Source organism: Bos indicus x Bos taurus, chromosome 9, assembly GCF_003369695.1.
Source record: "Bos indicus x Bos taurus breed Angus x Brahman F1 hybrid chromosome 9, Bos_hybrid_MaternalHap_v2.0, whole genome shotgun sequence".
In the NCBI taxonomy this organism is placed as follows: domain Eukaryota; kingdom Metazoa; phylum Chordata; class Mammalia; order Artiodactyla; family Bovidae; genus Bos; species Bos indicus x Bos taurus.
Window position 1 is genome coordinate 19,133,603 of NC_040084.1, and position 8,465 is coordinate 19,142,067.

Sequence of the window (8,465 nt, forward strand, 5' to 3'; positions counted from 1 at the left end):
AACGAAAGATGAAGTCTGGGAGAAATTCCAGAGTCTGGCCCAGAAGCAACCACGTACAGTCTATGGAAATCTCAGTGTGCCCGTTTTCCTTCTATCCTCCCATTAACTTTGTTTTCTCAGGTGAGTAAAGGTCAGCCTAGCTTGTCTGTAGAAGAGAGGCTAATCTTTAACTTAATCATCCTGTTACATTTGGTTTTTTAGTAGAAAACCATACAACCTTGCATTGAGGGCTACTTTTGGTGTCCAGATACTTATTGTAGCTTTATGTCTTTCTAATGAATAGTCTTTTGTAGTAAGTCCCCTACAGACGAACCTTCAAGTTACAAACATTCAAAAATGTGAACGTGCCCAGCTGTTGTACTATAGTCCTGTACTTTTCAAGGTACTTACTGTTTGATTAAAAATGTTTATTTTCTGTGTTTGTTTTTTATGTATTATTTGTGTGAAAAATGTTATAAACCTATTACAGTACAGTACCATATAGTTGATTGTGTTAGTAGGTTACCTAGGCTAACTTTGTTGGACTTACGAACACACTGTCAGAATGGAACTTGTTTGGATGTAGGGGACTTACTGTACTTTATTCCAAAATATCTTATGCTTCTTAGAAACTTTTTTCCTTTGAGTAAAATTACATGTCAGTTTTAGAACTCAGTAAGAACAAAATGACATCAGTAATCATTGATTGGGGCCATGATAATAGATGCTAGGCTGAGTCCTACAGATGAATTAATTCTCACACTGTCACTAGGAAGTAGATCCAGGCCTTTCTGCTGCTCTATAATTAAGGGGAAGAGAACACACCACACCCTCATTAAGAATAGATTAAATGTCTTAGTTAATTAGCCAAGGATAAAGAACCTCTCTGAGGCAGTGACCAATGCAGCATGTCTTGGCAAGCATTTCCCTGGCCTCTGCTCTCTGAGAAAGTCCACCAGGAAGGCTATAGCCACAGGAAGTAAAAAGAGCCAGTGTTCAAGTATCCTGAATAATACATCAGCCTCCAGCCTTCCCAAATAATTATATCCTCACAATCAGGAATTATTATTTTCCAAATCCTGTGGTCTTAACAATTACAGTAGTTCTCTGAATGTTACATCTCTGCAGTAAGATGACTCCTTTGAAAACTAGGAACATAAATTCCTTATTTAATTGTCTATTGAGATGAAAATACAGTGCAGTTTCAGTTCAATGATTGGGGCCACTAAAATCTGGTTGTTTGAAGAACTTGGGAGCCTAATTTCCAATACAAAGATGAAAAGCTAAAGTATAGAGATTTGGGAGTATAATATTGGAAATGGTCAGGATAGTTCAGGTGTGGTTATTTCTAGATCAATGAATGGACTAAATAAGAATGATCTTGACTCATAATTCTAGGATATGGTACTAGCCTTATGCATATTGGGACTATCTTGGGGAAATGCTTTATTGTAACATTTGCTCCATAAAACTGGATTAGATCTCTATTGAGAGAACCCACATGAGTCTAAAATAGAATAATCAATATTTTGTGAATCCACGTGATACAACTGCCTGAATGTAAAAAGGCAAGATTGTCTGTTACTTGTATAGAGAGAGAACTCTATATATGTATTTTATATATATATATATAGTTTGTGTGTTTGTGTGTATGTATATATATATACATTCCTTATATATATGAAATGTTCTTATATGTTCCTTAATGCCACATATAGTAACATGAATAAGTAGTTCAATTATTAGGAAAAGATACTTTTCCATCCTAGGGTCCAAGGTGCATTATCTGATTTATTAGCTGCCAGTCACATGTTGTTGTTTAACTTTAACCATAAATTAAATTAATTAACTTAAAATTCAGCCCCTCAGTGGTGCTGGCATATTCTAGGTGCTTGCTAGCCACATTGGCTAGGGGGTGTCATATTGGTCCTCCCAGGAATTCTGCTGTCATTATAGAAAGTTTTCTTGGCCAGTGCTGGTCCAGCAGTTAGGGAGGTCTTTTTTTTTTTAATTTTAATTGGAGGTTAATTACAATATTGTAGTGTTTTTTGCCATACATAAACATGAATCAGCCACGGGCGCACATGTGTTCCCCAACCTGAACCCCCCTCCCACCTCCCTCCCCATCCCATCCCCCAGGGTCAACCCAGTGCACCAGCCCTGAGCACCCTGTCTCATGCATCAAACCTGGACAGGCAATCTGCTTCACATATGATAATATACACGTTTCAACGCTACCCTCTCAAATCATCCCACCCTCGCCTTCTCCCACAGAGTCCAAAAGACTGTTCTTTACATCTGTGTCTCTTTTGCTGTCTCACATATAGTGTCATCATTACCATCTTTCTAAATTCCATATATATATATATATGTTAGTATACTGTTTGGTGTTTTTCTTTCTGACTTACTTCACTCTGTATAATAGGCTCCAGTTTCATCCACCTCATTAGGACTGATTCAAATGCATTCTTTTTAATGGCTGGGTAATATTCCATTGTGTATATGTACCAGAACTTTCTTATCAATTCGTCTGCTGATGGACATCTAGGTTGCTTCCATGTCCTGGCTATTATAAACAGTGCTGTGATGAACATTGGGGTACATGTGTCTCTTTCAATTCTGGTTTCCTTGGTGTGTATGCCCAGCAGTGGGATTGCTGGGTCATATGGCAATTCTATTTCCAGTTTTTTAAAGAATCCCCACACTGTTCTCCATAGTGGCTGTACTAGTTTGCATTCCCACCAACAGTGTAAGAGGGTTCCTTTTTCTCGGCACCCTCTCCAGCATTTATTGTTTGTAGACTTTTTGATAGCCATTCTGACTGGTGTGAGATGGTACCTCATTGTGGTTTTGATTTTAGGGAGGTCTTTTTAAAAACAAATTTAATGAGAGCTTTTTAATCTTATACTTTCAATAAAGTCTCCCCTGAACCAATTTATGTCATAGATGACGAGAAACAGGCTATTTTATTATGCTCTTCACATAGTGATTCAATTTCTAATTAGAAGTTGATGAAATTCTTTCATTTAGTACAGTATCATTGGCACCACATTTTCCAACTGCAGTAAGAAGTTCAATTATCTTGCAAAAGATAAAAGACAGGGGAATTTGTTCAGCAATCTAGAAATATATATATATAAAGGGCATGAGCATGTGTGTATGTATGTGCATTGACTAGAAACTAAGCTTGAGGACAGCATGTCTCTGTGTCCTGAAGTGAAAAGCTAGACAAACTGTGCTTTATCTTGTAGCACCGCCCAGAAAAGATCAGTCAAGTCCAGTGACCAACCCTGTACACCTTGCCCCACATAAACAGATCATTTGAGAGGATTTTTGGAAAGAGTTCCTAGGAACAAGGTATTACTAGTGGCTCTTAAAGCTGCTGTTTGGAAGTGGCATATGGCTCATGTTTCCCTGGTCAAATCAAGTCACATGAAACATGATGTGAGTAGGGAAAGCACACTCCCCATCCCACCCCACCCCCCAGAGAGCAGTAGCAACCAACTGGGGACAAAAATGCAGGTGACTAATAACTCAGTTGGTAAAGAATCTGCCTGCAGTGCAGGAGACCCCAGTTCGATTCCTGGGTCGGGAAGATCCTCTGGAGAAGGGATAGGCTACCCACTCCAGTATTCCTGGGGCTTCCCTGGTGCTGGTAAAGAATCTGCCTGCGATGTGGGAGACCTGGGTTCAATCCCTGGATTGGAAAGATGCCCTGGAGAAGGGAAAGGCTACCTGCTCCAATAATTCTGGCCTGGAGAATTCCATGGACTATAGAGTCCATGGGGTCGCAAAGGGTCGGACCTGACTGGGAGACTTTGACTCCTCACTCACTCACAAAGCCCTTGCTGCTGCTAAGTCGCTTCAGTCGTGTCCGACTCTGTGTGACCCCATAGACGGCAGCTCACCAGGCTCCCCCGTCCCTGGGATTCTCCAGGCAAGAACACTGGAGTGGGTTGCCATTTCCTTCTCCCATCACAAAGCCCTTAGCTAGTGGTAAAATAAACAGTTCACTTGCTCTCTTCTATATATCTTCTGACTAGAAAAATGAATCTCATTTTCAGAACAGCTGAGGTTTTTGGTTCTTCAGCATGATCCACCATAGACCCCTGTGGTTTCTGGAGTCTTTGATCAGCTTCAATCTCAGGAGAGCTTCATGGGCCGCCCTCCTCCTGTAGGCTGAATCTGTAGCAGGAATACAAAGCAGAGAAAAGTTGTTCATACCCCTTCTCGTTCTCATGTCAGAGAACCTCACCTAAAGTAAAAAGTCTTACTAATACTATATGATTTGAGTAGAAGATATTGTTTATGGCCATGAGGATGGAACAAGAGTACCTGTCACTGGAAACCTTTACAAGGTGATGGTCGTGTTTCTTTCTAATTTCCAGGGTATTTCAGACAAAGATATCCAGTAGTCACTTTGTCTATGCACATACAGTCTGACATTTATCTTTTCAAAGAAGCTTGTATTATTCAACACAGCACACGGAAATGAGATAGATGTTTTTATCCCTGTTTTGCAAAAGAGCCATGTACAGAGAAATGAAACAACTGGCCCAGGGTTTTGCAACCTCAGGAGCCAGATTTGGTATTTGAACTCTATCTGATTCCAATTTACACATGGATCTGGTGAGCATCCCCCTAATCATATCAATAAATAACATCAACAGGGAACTCTACTCAATATTCTGTCATCACCTATATGGGAAAAGAATCTGAAAAAGAATAGATATATGTGTATGTATAACTGAAACACTTCGCTGTATACCTGAAGCTAATGCAATATTGTAAATCAGGTAAACTCCAATATAAAACAAACATTTAAAAATAAATAAAAATATGTGATTCCAAAAATAAGTAGCATCTGTCAGGTGATTGTTACTGCATTTGCCAGGCCCTTTGCCAAGGGTATTACCTCTATTAGTTCATTTATCCTGAAAACCACTCCATAGAAATAAATGATTTCTTCCTATTTTATGACTGAGGACATTGAAGTGTGGAAAGGTAAATACCCTGTGCAAATTATACTACAATGAAATGTTAGAGCCAGAATTTGAAACCAGGTCTAACTCTGAAACCAGTATTCATCATTGCTCACTAACCTCTGCTCTCAGGGCTTCTCTGCAATGCTTAGATCTGTATCCAGAACTTGGGATGCCCTGAAGTGAGACCAGAATGATAAAGTCAAGTAAAAAGGAAACTGAACTACTTCAGAAACAATGTATGGGATGATGGTATAGGTTTATAGTGGAAATGGAAGTGAAAGTGTTAGTCACTCAGTCGTGCCCGACTCTTTGTGATTCCATGGCTCCTCTGTCCATGGAATTCTCCAGCCAAGAATAGTAGAGTGGGTAGCCAGTCCCTTCTCCAGGGGATCTTCCAAACCCAGGGATCGAACCCAGGTTTCCCACGTTGTGGGTGAATTCTTTACCATCTGAGCCAAAAGGGAAGCCCATATAGTGGAAATGGGAATATTAAAATAAGAATGAGAAAAGAAAATCACTTACTCATGAAATAAAAACGGACTCCTCTCTGAGAAGCTCCGTCACTCATTTTGTCTTTCAGATCGAATTTTTGTCTTAAGCATGCTTATTTTGAGTCTAATCCAGTGGGAGCAAGCTTATAATTAAAGTGGCATTTACTGCTTTGCATGTTTTTCAGAGTGATTAGATTGGAATGTCTAGGATGGAGAAAGGCCCTTGGGATCCAGACACATCCAGTGTCTTGATCACATGATAGAAACCCGGCAGCTGGAACGCAGACTTGGTGGGCGACAGATCTGAGTCATTTTCATCAGTGGCCATTAAGAGAGGTGGAGCAGGAAGAATGAATACAGGATTATTAGGATGACTGAATCATGTAACAACTGTGCACAGCTCAAACACATCTGGTACTAAAAGACAGGATATTCTCACTCAGTTGTTAGAGTGAAATAATGCCATTTGCAGCATCATGAATGGACCTAGGGATTGTCATACTGTAAGTCATATAGAGAAGGAAGAATATACTACGACATCCCTATATATGGAGTCTAAAAAGAAACGGTACAGATGAACTTATATATATGAACTCATAGACTTAGAGAACAAACTTAAGGTTGCTGGGGGGAAGAATGGGGGTAGGGATAAGGGAGTTTGGGATCGACATGTACACACTGCTATATTTACAATGGGTAACCAACAAGGACCTACTATATAGCACAGGGAACTCTCTTCAATGTTACGTGGCAGCCTGGATGGGAGGGGAGTCTGTGGGAGAATGGATGCATGTGTATATGTGGCTGAGTCCCTTTGCTGTTCACCTGAAAATACCACAGCATTGTTAATTGGCTATACTTCAATATAAAGTAATAAGTTAAAAGTAATAAATTAAAAATATCCAAAATATAAATAAATAAGAGATGGGATATTCTGACCAAAGTTAGCATAGCTGACATCGGTTCTCATGACTGAGGATCTTAGAAGCAATCTCTTTTTAAAGAATTGCTACCCAAACTGGTAGGATATGTAAGTGGGATCCTTACTAGGCCAATTCTGAAAGGAGTTGGTATAAAATCTCTTACTATTTCAGCTATAAATATGTACCCAGGCTATGTAGCCATGTCATCTAAATGACACCTGCAATACTTAGAAACCCGTCCTTGAGAGAATCATTACCAATTCCTATATTTTTGGAATGGTGCCCAGAATCTAAAATAATGGTCCTGTGTCTTGCTATTCATTTCAAACCAAGACATAAATGTCCTTGGTATTGGCTGACTGGGAAAATGGCAGAAAAACTGATAGAGTTTTCTCTGGAAGACAGTCTTACAGACCTCCAGTGATGCCAGATGATTATCTACTGCTGGTGAAGCAGTTGGAGCTGTGGTTCTGGGCTTAAGGAAGATCCATCTGGGGCCATGAAGACTTTGAGAGTGCCCCTTGAAACAACTGGATGTTCCAGGATACTTACCAAAGTCTACAGGCACTGACGTCACTATGAAGTCTACCAGGTGTCGGATTCCACGGAGAGGGACTCTGTCCTTCCTGAGAACAGCAAACAATTAAGCTAGAGCTCTCTGCCTCTGGTCCCCCACAAAGATCAACAGTAAGACAGCTACCCCTGATCAAAAACAGCTCCAGAAGAGTTCTGAAGTCTGCTTAAGAAGTTTTAGCAACACAGTGAAGAAGAAAACTTGAAAATAATGGCACAAAAAGGGACAGAAGGAAAGCTTCACTTTTTTTTTGTTATTCTCCTTCCTGAAATTCTGTTTGTTTAAGGGACAAATCTTATACAGACAAACTAGTTATGACCCCAACAGGAGATTAAATAATTTAAACACAGTAGTTATCCACAGTTGATTCCATCACATATAAACGTTGGCATTCCTGATTCATACAATGTTAAATATTATTTTAATACAATTCAAAATTGCCCTGCTTACCCTCTATTTATGAAAATAATATCCCTTTTAAAGTTCAGTCGTGTTCGACTCTGTGCGACCCCATAGATGGCAGCCCACCAGGCTCCCCCATCCCTGGATTTCTCCAGGCAAGAACACTGGAGTGGGTTGCCATTTCCTTCTCTAATACATGAAAGTGAAAAGTGAAAGTGAAGTCGCTCAGTCGTGTCCAACTCTTAGCGATCCCATGGACTGCAGCCTACCAGGCTCCTCCACCCATGGGATTTTCGAGGCAAGAGTACTGGAGTGGGGTGCCATTGCCTTCTCCGATAGATTACATTACTTTGTTCAAATGACCTCACTGTCTATATTTATTTGATGCCTAGAAAACATAGAAAACATGACTTCACATGAATAATAAAAATTTATTTTCTTATTTTAAATATATAATATGGGGACTTCCCTGGTGGTCCAGTGGTTAAGACACTACATTCCCAAACCAGGTTTGATCCCTGGTCAGGTAACTAAGATCCCACATGCTGCACAGCATGAACAAAAAATTTAAATCTATATATGTGTGTGTGTGTGCTCGGGTGTGTCCAACTCTTTGTGATGCCATGGACTGTAGCCCACCAGGCTCCTCTGTCCATGGAATTTTCCGGGCAAGAATACTGAAGTGGGTTTCCAAGGAACCTGCATGACCCAGGGATCAAACCCACCTCTTTTGCGTCTCCTGCATTGGCAGGCGCATTCTTTTCCATTGATACACATTATATGAAACAGAGTTGGCTGCATCATCCCAGCTCCTGAGCTGGCATTGCTCAGCACCAAGAGGGAACTTCCCCAACCAGAAAGAGTTTTCCTTGCAGGAAAAGGAAGAGCAGCATGAATGACCAGCTTTCCCCAGCCTTCCAGGCACTACACAAAAGTTGCACTTCAGTTTCATCCCACTCAAAGACTGAGATGTGTAGATGACTCAAAACAAGGAAGAAAAGTAGGGGATACTAGCATTAGCCCCAGAGCAAGAGAGAGACTGAGGTTTCTGGTGACCTGGGTAATTTTGCCATTGATTTCTTCAAAGGCCAATAGAGCTACCATGGACCAC